Here is a 12,302-nt window from a genome sequence, read left to right as displayed (position 1 = left end):
TTACATGAGCTGAGTTACCTTCCACTGTTCCCTGGTTAGTAGTAGAATGCGTGACTGCCAGACATCCTTTGTAAGCTCATCATGAGAACATTTCCCCACGCACACGCTCAGCAAGAAACCCCCAAAATTCTATGTGGTTTCAGCCCTGGGGAGAGATGAGACTGAGGAGAATAGGGGGAGCCAGCTCTTGGCTGCTGTTAAGAAGATGAAATCTATCAGAGAGTATTAATGTTTGAGGAGAGAATTGGAAGCAGGATTACTCTGGCTGCTTCTCCCACACTCTGTCACTCTTGGCTCATTGTCCAACATTTCTCACCTCCTCTGATTGCTCTGGAATAGAATCATAAGGCTAAACAGACAGACAGGTGTGTGCGACTGTGCACCAATCAAATGCTTGCTGTATCTGTTCAGACTCAGCTAGGTTTTTTTAAGACAAAACAGAATTTTGGATGATGAGGAAATTCAGGAAATTGTCCATTTCTCATAAATATCTTAACAAATGGGAGTTCACATAGTATATGTGATGACTGCCAATATAATATACAGGAAAAAAACAAGATGTTAAACAAACCTTTACACACAAATCACCTGGTGGGTCAAGATCTGGCAGACCAGAGAGTGACTTTAGCTAGGTACACACCTAAAGACTTATATGTCCAATCTGCCTGGTGGGAACAAAAATCTGGCAATGTATGTGAGCAAATTACCGGGTAGAACAGGGGTGGCCAAACCTGTGGATCTATAGTAGGAATGAATGCAGCAGGTTTGTAAATGTGGCCGTTTGTATTGACTACAGCTGTGCACCAGCTAGGTGATCTGGAAAACATGGACCGTTGGTAGATCTCGAGGACCGGTTTGGCCACCCCTGGGGTAGAACAACAAATTTAGAAATTGTATTCTTTTGTCAGGTAAATATAATTACTAGAAATACTATTTATTTAATTTGCTGTAAACATGCCATCTGTGCATGTGTCATGCGCAACAATATAATTGCCGATTGAGTGTGTGTAGTCACTTGCTGACCAGAATTTCTGATTGATATTAGTGTGATCACTTTCACCCTTGCCTATTATTTTGGTGCCACGCAATCCGTGATATTGGGTCAAATTAATTATTAGAGCACCATCATTGTTACACGTGGCCAACATAAAATACCATTGTGGAGAGAACATTTTTTCATATATGTACAATACTTCTCTTAGACGCCAGACTATTGGAAGCCTGTGACCAAGCTTCATTGCAATATGTTCTGCAGGTTAATCTCAAGCTCTCTCTGGGTAGGCTAACAAAATACCTAGTTCACCATAAAAAAAAAAAATGTAGGGGTCCAAACAAAACACATCAATTTGCCACAAGTGTGGCAGTCCCTGTCACTGAAATGATTGGTTTATTAAACTGTGCATGTCCTGTTTAGTATAAACAACATAAGGTTGGATGGGAGGGCCCAAGGACAATTCCATCTTGCACCTCTTTTCTTTGCATTATGCATTGTTAGGAGCATTGCATACCCTCCAACTGTACCGAATTAGCCAGTACAGTACCGTTTCCAATTGGTCTGTACTGGCTAAATCATAGTGTACCGAATGTACTGGTTTTCTGGTGCCCCTCCCCTTCAGCTGTCACAGCTGAGGCAACACTGAGGTAAACAAATGAGCAGTGGTGTCACTGAAGGCGGCAGCGGGAGCAGAGGGGCTGGTTGCAGTGCAGAGTTATGCTGGCCACACATCAGACCAACTTTCCTCCAACCATCCAACTAGTTGGCTGGTTGGACTGAAAACCTGGTACTGTATGAGGGCAAATGCCAATAAGCTATTTTCTCACAAACTCAGGAGAATGGACAAAAACATTCAGTAAAATTGTTTAAATCAAATAGGTCCAACTACAGTACATTGTCTGAGGGACAGTTGTTGTCCATTTTCAGATTTGGGAAACAAATGACTTAATTACAAATTACATTTGCTCTATCCAGTACCAGGTTTTTATTCCATCCAACCAACTAGTTGGATGGTTGGAGGAAAGTTGGTCTGATGTGTGGCCAGCATTAGGCTTTTAAATCGACAGCACTGCAGCACATGTTAGCCACCTCACAGGGGCCGGAAAGGATTTTAATCGTGCCCGCCCCATGCGTGCATGAGCAGTGGTACAGGCCACGGGACCTGGGGCACCTTCAGCATAGGTGACCAGGTTACATGTAGCCATGGGGGATGTAGTAGTTAGTGCAGTGTGCACAGTACACATTCGGAAAGGGGACGTGGTTACAACCCTTTAGCCCCTGGTCAAACCCCCTTTGTTCGTGGTCACACCACCTTCCTGAATGTGTACCTGTTTCTTCTCTTCAAATGTTGGAGGGTATGGCATTGCTGATTGTCTTCTTGTGTAGACAACAAACATATTCATAGTTTATTAAACTACTGTAACACCCTGTCTGGATAAAAACAATATTTTGACCTGTGTCATTGAGGTTTATAATATTGTAAGAACACAAACAGGCCAACATTCTGTGATTTAAGCTCTTTTTATCATTTTTGCAAAAAAAATTCAGATCCAAAACCAAAAACCACAAGTTCGGTTTTGGCAAAACCAAATACAGATCCAAAACCCGAAGGACATACAGATCCAAAACCAAAACCCATTACGAAGGCTGGTGCAAATGCCTAGAAAAAAACATTGAAAAATAATGCTTTATTTGTAGCCCAAGTCTGCTAGTGTGGCAGTGAAGTGGTTAAGTCATTCGGGGAGATCCTGGATTAAATTGCATACAATCAGCTCATGTTCCCACAAATCTTCTTACAGCTCCACAGCAGAAAACACAAACATAGGACAAAGGCCAGGGATTCACTTTTCTCTATATACAGTACACAGTGGCAGCAACTACTCAAACTGCGTCATTTACAAAAATGGGCACAATGTACACTGTAGGCATTTTATTGTGAATTTATAATAGTAAAATACATTTAGGAGAGAAACAGAAAAGGATCAGTGCTACCATTGGCTGCAGATTTCTGTATAGTCTGACTCCACACACAAAAGGAAATGCACCTACTGCATAAACTACAATCTGTAGATACTAAAAATAACCTACATAAAATCCGAGCTTCATAAACATTTAAATATATTGCACAAACAGCATTTCATACATCTGCATACAGTAGAGTGCTTATCAGGGCTTCTATAAGGAGGCCACATAGAAGTTAACTCCTTGTTTACCTATTTCTGTTATTGGGTGGGATTTTACAACATTTTCGTATGCACTAAAGCCTCTCCGCTGGGGCACCGCTGCAGAAGGAGTCGCCAGCTTTTACTGGCGAAACTCTGTAGAAGCCTATGGGCTTCTCTCCACAGTGCTGTGTGAGGGATCAGTCACAGATCACTCCCAGCATGCCCCAACGGTGGTCCGTCACTCGGCACATGTGCAGAGGAACTCCTGGTCTCAGACCTGGAAGTCCAGTGTCTGCACGGCATCGCAAAGGACAGCTCTTATTGAAGAGTTGTCCTTTGCCTAACTGATTGCATGTTAGTGCATATGCGATTAGAATGGATGCGATAAGTGGCGATGTGTGGCGAAGAGGTGCGGCAGATGTTTTAGAACATCTCGCCCATTGTCTCTACTGTATCTAAAAATATTTAACAGTTCTAAATATTTTCAAGATGGCTGCATTTCTTTAATACTGGCCTAGTAATGGTGTATTTCTTGTTGGAATCTATAATGGGAGCGAGGTAAGAAAACACTGCATACACTGCACCCATGCACTTTAATACAGAGGGACACCATTAGAGGGGTGCTGTGGGTACATCTGTCCCGGGACCGGCCTCTCTGAGATAGAAGGGTCCAGGCCACTAATTTCACCCACTGCACCCACTTCCACTTTACTTTGCTGCCTGTGCTGATCAGTGGCCGAATGAAGCCCTGTTCCCGGAGGCTTCTACACATCAGGACGCAGGCAGCCAAATAATATGCAGCACCAGGTGGTAAGCCAATCAGAGCGGCTACCGGTACGCAAGCTCTGATTGGCTCACCACCCGGTGCTGCATATTAATTGGCCAACAGCATCCTGAATCTGATGCCCAGGAGCCACTGAGCAGCGCAGGCAACACAGCGGAAGGGGTGATGGGGGAGCCGGGCAGTAAGTAAAGGGGGGGCACTGACTAGAAATCAGTCAAAGGCCCCAAAATTCCTGGTGGCAGCCCTTCTAATAACTCCTCATAGTCCTACGTTGCTACAGAAATCAGTGGGTCAATGGCACAGTGGGCATCTTCCTAGCAATCTGTGCATGTGCAGTAGAAAAATACCTGGGAAAATGCTCATCATGCCATTTTCTTGGAGACCTGCACATGCTCTGGCTATAGACGCATGCCACCTTCTAAAGAGGGTCTCCCTCCTCATGTCCTGCAATGATATCTAAAGGTGTTTACACTCAGTGAGATTACGATCCCTATTCGATCGGGATTGAATTGAAGCATAATTCATATGGCATAATGTGTAAGGATCAAGTACAGTATAAGGGTTCTACTGTTTGTTGCATAATTTGTATAAGGGGTACTGTATACGGTGTTGTACACTACACTCAAGGACATGCCCCCTTTTGAGTGGCCACACTCCCTTTCCGTGGAGCGTGCACACTCAACCTTCACGTTGCCATACCCCCACTTCAATATATCCACTTTAATCATTGTAAATATATATATATATATATATATATATATATATATATATATATATATATATATATATATATATATATATATATACACACACACACACACACACTGAAAACCTCCATTGTGGCTTTTGCTTTATGGGCTGATGCTCTGCACTTGCCCCCCAGGCTAAAAGTTGCCAGCCAGCCCCTGCTTTGAACACTCAGCAAATCTTTGCCTCCAAGATGCAAGATTGTTATGACGTGAAACATACACTAATCTGTTATCTGTACTTTTCATGAAACAAATTGATGAGATTAGCACTACAGCTAAACATACATGCTGTACTAACTTTAGTGGAGGTTAGACTGAATATACAGGTATATCACTAAAAAAAAGGTTGTTACGTATCTTACGTATTTAGTATGATTGTACATTATATATTAAAACTATTCCTATCGCTATTATATATCCTTCATGTGCTCATACTACAAAGGGGAAGACACGCTTTTTCCTGCCCACACTGCCCTGCCTAATCCTCTATTTATCCTTAGATTACACAGCATCAGTACAAGCCTGTGCATGTTTAGCTGTATTAAACTTTGTCTTGTACTGCACACCCAACCAACCACACTATGGGCCTATCTCAGCATGGATCACTAATCAAATCATTTGCAATCCATTCGATTATCGAACGACTGCATGTGTGCATTTGGCATGCTCAGAGGCAATTAGCGAATACATTTCCGTATGCAGGGGGCAAACGCAGGATTTATAAAGGGAGGGGGAAGATTCTGCTCTCTCTATATTGACTTTTACAATTCTACTGCTGTGGATGTCGTCTATTTTGGATGCACTCAGCATCTCGGCAGAGGGGATGCAGGGAGGGAGAATTAGGCACTTAGGAGGGGGGGTAAGGTTTAGGTGGGTTTTAGGTGGCAGGGTTAGGTTTAGGCACTAGCGATGAGTATTAGGCTGCAAGGGGGAGTGTTCGATTTAGACATTGGGTATGTGGGTTAGGCACTTGTTTGGGGAGGGGGGGGGGGAATACTTACCTGACCCCTGTTAGGATTCCCTCCATCGGGATCCCAGTGTTGTTATTATGACCATATGCTAGGAGTCCAGCACCATATGAGTGACCTATATTTCAAACCCTAGCTAAGTAATGGTTTTAAGTGGTATAGTATAGGAATTGTTACACAATTTCTACTACAGTCCAGTTATTAGTGTGGATGACCAAATACCAAACTTTCATCCTCTTGTAGGATCACAGATACTTCCTTTCCTTTATATGTGAATAAAAAATAAACATAAAACCATAAACCATATATGCAAATAAAGTACACAAATCGAAATAAAAATATAAATAACAACCAATAAATCACGCCAATGTTATTAGAAGCCAACTAATGGTATGCTTTGACTCGGGAGCGCATTATTGTTACCACAAGAACATAACGGTTATTGCAATATGTCCTTTTCCAACTTGATTAGAAATAAGGCAGTTTTATGATGTAATACATGCATATTCTCCTGTCAGTATTGATTAAACATGGCAGCTCTTGTTAGTAGTAGTTAGCTGGTGGTTGATGTTAGTGCATGCAAAACCAATCCGGCATTCAGTCTGGTCAGACAATAGGAATGCAGTGCCAGGTAAAAGTTTTATTTATCCTTTATGGCATTTGTAAATATAGAGAGTGCAGTTACAGATAATCTGGTGCAGAGAAATATACAATCAAAATGTATATAATAATCTGGGAGAATTACTTATTACTTATAAACCATAAGACCATCGAAAGATGTGGGCGGTTACCCGAGGCATGCGAATGGATGTTCATGCAAAACATCCATTCGCAGCCTGTGCAGGCGAACCCGCATTTCGAGGGGGCGGCGGGTGGGCGTCCATTCGCCGGGCGGGATTTGGTGGACTCGCAAGGCTGCAAAATCGTAGCCTTGTGAATCAACCAGAAAACCCCCAAAATAACTCACCCAAATCTAATTCTCTCTGCACATGTTACATCTGCCCCACCTGCAGTGCACATGGTTTTGTCCATTTGAGAAGGAATTTGCCTCTGAGAGTGAACCGGAATAAGGCCCATAGTTTGTAGACTATGACTACTGAAATTATGTTTTATCAGGGTGCTAGTTAAACACTTAAATCTCTGTCGAATAGTGTGCCCCCCACCCAAGTAATCTTTCCACAGACTGGAAACGGTCATCACTGACATCACAAACCCATGCCTGCGTTTTTTTTCTGACACACCCCAAAAATGACAGGTTACAACCACTAAATGGCAGCTTCATGTCAGTCAAACTGTAAGAGCATTGCATTTCTGACCCATATGCATTTCCTGCTGCTATTTACCCTTGCACGGTCTGCATGCGCAGTGGTTTGATAACCCCTTGATTTACAACTTCCCTAATTAGTAGTCCGGTCTGATTCAGGCCCATAGTGTGGATATACTGTAGCAATAACTAAATAACTAAACATAGGGCACTGTACCTGACAATGGAAAAGTGGCACAGGTTATAGCATATGCAGAATTCTGCTTTCCTTCTCCCAGATGGTTGCCCACCTTTCCCAGTAAGTCTTCAAAGGTCCAAAGTGTTCACCTTCTGAATCTACAGCATAATCTAACCCTGGCATAAAGAAGCCTTTTCAGGTTCCCCACTGTAGTTGCCAACACGTGCATTGCTGGAAGACGTATCCTTATGTCAACCAATCTGGATAATAATATAATATAATACAAACCTCACTTACTGTAGCTAAAGTTGTGTAATTGGTTTAGCACATGCTTGGACATGAGTAGCAGCCTATTCAATCAGGTAATACAGAAGGCTAAATTCACACTCACATCACATGTTAGTCACCGGGAAAGTCATCTTTCTTATTTTAGGGTCACTATTGTGGTAATTCAGCAGCCAGCGATCAGTTATGCCACTGCCCTGCTCAAGTGGAATCTCGCCTTGCAAATTCATGTGCACATCCGTTCCCACCCGTGCAAATATGTCTGAAATATTTCCTAAAAGGCTCACCATTGAATGATAATTCCATACCCCTGTTCCAGCAGTGCTTACTGGAATATGGGTGGTATGCACCTGTAGTGTGAATGCCCATCCGCATCTTGTCCCCCTCCACAGCACAACATCTTAAACCCTGTCTTCTTAACGCAGCACAACTCTCTCTCCTCCCACAACACAACTCTCTCCGCAGCCTGTATGCCAGCAGAGCAGCTCTTCCCATGCAGCACGACTCCACCCTCCACTCCTGATACCACTCTGAACCCTTCCACAGCCTCTAAACCCTCCCACAACTTAACCTTCCCTGGAACATGATGTGTCCAGATTAAAATAGGTGCCAAACCATTAGGAAAATGGTGGTGTACCTGTACTTATAGTACGTATAGCCATAGGCGTGAGCCAGTGGCGTAACTACAGGGGATGCAGGGGATGCAACTGCTATGGGGCCCGGGGGCTGGGGGGGCCCGAGGACCCAGCAGTCAATCCCCTGCACCCCTTTAAAGTTTTCTTCCTTTTTATAGAATTAATTGCGCAGAAACTTTAAGTGCCGCTTACCGGGCAGCTCTACTTCCTCTTTAAGAAGGAAGGAGGTTGAAGGAAGCGGGGTACGGAAATGGCAGGCTGCATACGCGGCTCTACACTAGAGTGCAGAGGCAGGCTGTGGCTGAGGGCTGATGACTTCTTCAATTGCCGTGCGCCCGCATACCAGCGGGCGCCGTGCTGCTCCCGCGCATGAGAAGCAGATGATCCCCATAGTGCAGCTGTAGCACTGTGCGTGGGGATATCGGAGGATAGGAGTCGGAGACTTTCAGAGCTCCTGCGCAGCAGGGATTCGGACGGGTGCTGCCTGCACACACCCTTTACAACACCCAGAGGATGGCTCCTGAACCAAAAGGCAGGTAACCGGCGTGGGGGATATGCACTGGAATTGGAGGCGCTACCTCTCCTTCATCCCACCCCTTCCAGTGCATCACGATTGCCCTCACTACCGCGACTTCTGCCTGTGGCCCCTCCTGTGTGGGCCTGCACCCCCTACCCCCTGCAAGTGCCAGCCTCCCAGGAAACAGTATCTCTCCCTGCCTCCCCCCCCCCTATTCATTCTCTATTGCTCTTCACTTTTTCACCCTGACAACCTCTTTATCTCTCACTCTCCTGCCCCACTAAGAGGCATTGTAGTGACAACGGTGGGGGCCCTCTCAAGATTTTGCTATGGGGCCCACACCGTTCTAGTTACGCCTCTGGCGTGAGCAGCACATTTTATTAGGGGGTGCACCATCAAAGGGGTGTGCCTAGCACCACATATTGGGCAGGTATAACACCGCCCATTGGGTGTGTCTAACAGCGCCAATCAGGCGTGTCTCCAATCATCTATTGGTACTCGCTACAATATAAAACGGCTCTCAGTATAATAATACATGCAAATAAAGTAAAGAACATATATGGATGATATGTAGTGATATGACAATGGTCTGGTACAAGTAACAATGCAAAATACACATAATTTATTGATGGACGCTTCTTTCAATGGAATACAGTTCTAAAAAGCAAAAGTCTTTGGTAAAAGGTATTGCTGGTAGGGAGGTGTTCATAAGGGTGGGCACAGAATTAGGGAGTGTCTGTGCCCCCATAAGACTCAATGTGCGCACGCCTATGCGTATAGCTTTCATGGGTTTACAAGTTAATATTTATAGTTTTATTTTAGTTTTACTGTTACCTGTAATGGGAGTTAGAACATTAAACTTGTGTATAAGTGTGTCCATGACCTCGTGACCAGTTTCTTATCAGCTTGAACCCCATTCAATTGTTTTAGTTTTAATTAATTTTACGAGCAAGTAGTAAAGCTGTGTTAGTGGTTTCTTATTAGATTTAGGAAAGTTGACACAAATAGATTACTTATTTACTAATTGCAATCTACGCTTAGTGCACATCAGTTGTATGCTCTAGTTATATACTAAATATATTGGGCCCACAAAGACTTTTCAGAAATTCTTTTTCTGTCCTTGAAAAACTTGTTTTCAATAACAAAACAAAAGGGCACTATTTATAAGTAATGGCAATAGAGAAAGTGCTTGCAAGAAATAGCAAAAATGCTGTACATTAGCATTAGCATAAGACAGAGAGGAGAGAGAGAGGGAGAGAGGGCGAGAGAGCGAGAGGGAGAGAGAGAGAGAGAGAGAGAGAGAGAGAGACATAGCTAATGATCGGTCCAAAATTCTAGTAAGTACATATTTTAATCCAGTTTGGAGATTTTTATTGTTAAATGAGTGAGAAACAGTGTTTTGAAATTTTAGCAACACATTTGTCAAAATTCTCATTTATCTTGTCCATTTTATAAAAAAATAAGTGCACAGTAAAAGTGTCCTTTTCAGCAACAATCAGTCTGCACATTTTAGTTATCAACATTTCCTGAATTGTCTTCCAGTGTATTTCCTTAGCTGAAACCACTGACTGTAACAATAGCATTCAAGGTGACTGTTACACATTTGCTGATGCTGCATAATGTACTAATTTCTCCATTAGATGCAACATAGATTTTTTTGTTATTATGCTACAGCACAATGGTATAGCTCAACTTGTGCATATTGGAGTCCTTAAATAAGTCTTCTCTATGATTATTTAGGGTCATTTTGTGAGACTGTATGCTTATTTTTGCATGAATGAACAGTTTTTTTACAAGAAAATATATCGCTTTTTTTGCGAGCGGCTATAGCAGTATCTACAAGAGAGCACATTTTTGTATCTTCTAATAGAAGGAGATGTGCAATATAGATCAGTATTAGACTGCGGCATGAGGGCTGTTTCACACAGTACGGTTCCTGCCGCACGGTGAAATCCCGTACGGTCAGGGAGCCGCGCCGCACTCAGAATTTTATAATGGCAGGGATGGCCACAGCCCGGCAGCCGTCCCTTCCAGTGGGGGGATCCGGCTGCAGCCGTGCGGCAGGGCCGTGGCCGTCCCGTGTGAATGGACACAATAGTGTCCATTCACAACTGCTGAGTGCGGCACGGCTCCCTGGCCGTACGGGATTTCACCGTGCGGCAGGAACCGTACTGTGTGAAACAGCCCTTAAGGGTGTAAATCAGTGGTCCTCAACTGCGGCCCTCAAGGCATACCAGCAGTCCAGGTTTTATGGCTATCCAGGCTTAGACATGGGTGACTTAATTTGTGCCTCTGTCGCCCAGTTGTGTAGCTAGGTGCCACGATGCCCGGAGCACGGGCATGTTTTGCGCCCCACCCCCCCCCGATTTGTAGTAGGCGGGGCTCTTGCGCAGCAAAAATGGGGCGCAGCCTAACATTATACCACACACCATAATGCCCACTGCACATTTTAGTGAACTTTGTAATACCCATTACACATAAAGCCACATGCCGTTATACCAATGCCACTGTTGGGAGGATGAACACATTCCCCTATACACATATGGGACCCTTCACTTCCCCACAGAATGTGTTAATAAACATGAAATATCGACATGGCAGAGTCCCACCCTCATACTGGGAGGGTGTAGTCTGAGCGTCTCTGCAGGTTTCGGGTCCCTTCTACTTACATTCGGGAGATACTTAATATTTTTAAGCTAACACCTTAAATGGGTGTTTTGGAGGAATTAGCTGCAAATATTGAATAATAAATGGGTACATTGGAGATATATAGTGGAGCCAAGCAGCTCCTAATTGCCATGTTACAGGCTGCATTTGAAAAATGACAGTAACTGGTTGGTTGGTTGGTACTTATCACAATCCCTTTGATCTCAAAGGCTTAAACATGAGCATCTTATAACATGAAACATCTACATGGCAAAGTCCCACCCTCATACTGGGAGGGTGTAGTCTGACTTCTGCTTGTTGCGTTTCTGCAGGCAAGCAGAAACAACCAGGGGTGTAACTAGACCTTCATAGGCCCCATAGCAAAATCTTAAAAGTCACCCCCCACATAGGGAGAAAGAGAGGAGAGACTGGGTGAGAATGTGACAGGTATGGGGAGAGAGAAGGAGGGACAGCAATGGGGGTTAGAGAGAGAGGAGGGACAGCGATGGGGAGAGAGGGTGACGGCGATTAGGGTGACCAACTCATCCCTTTAATCTGGGACACATATTAATTACACAGGTTCTGTGGCTGGCTTTCACCTGCTTTAAACTGCCACACCTCAAGACTCCATTTCACCTGGTTTTACACTGCCACAGAACCTGTGTAATTAATATGTGTCCCGGATTAAAGGGATGAGTTGGTCACCCTAACGGCGATACAGACAAAGGGCGGCATGTACTAAAGGGAAAATGCGGTAAAACGGGGGTTTTACCACATTTTCCTATTTACCATCACCCGTCTGCCCTGTTTTCGCATGGCAGGGTATCGCCACCCAGAGGGTGGCAATACCCTATAGAAGCCTATGGGCTTCTATCGCTGCCAGACGTCCGCCGTCCGCGCCCCCCCTTCCGTCCTCCTGATCTCCTCCTCCCCCAGCAGTTGTCACAGCCGGCAGGACATCCGGCTTCAGGGGGGAGGAGGAGACGCAGGGGGACGCTGGCAGCCGCCGGGAGGTGACGGAGACCCCCGCAGACCACATCACAGGTATCACCGGGGTCTCCGTTACCGCAATCCGATGCTAGCCGCATATGTTAGTACATATGCGGCAGCATCGCGG

This window comes from Crinia signifera, chromosome 9, assembly GCF_055691185.1.
Source record: "Crinia signifera chromosome 9, ASM5569118v1, whole genome shotgun sequence".
NCBI classification, from domain to species: domain Eukaryota; kingdom Metazoa; phylum Chordata; class Amphibia; order Anura; family Myobatrachidae; genus Crinia; species Crinia signifera.
This window is presented reverse-complemented; position numbering follows the sequence as displayed.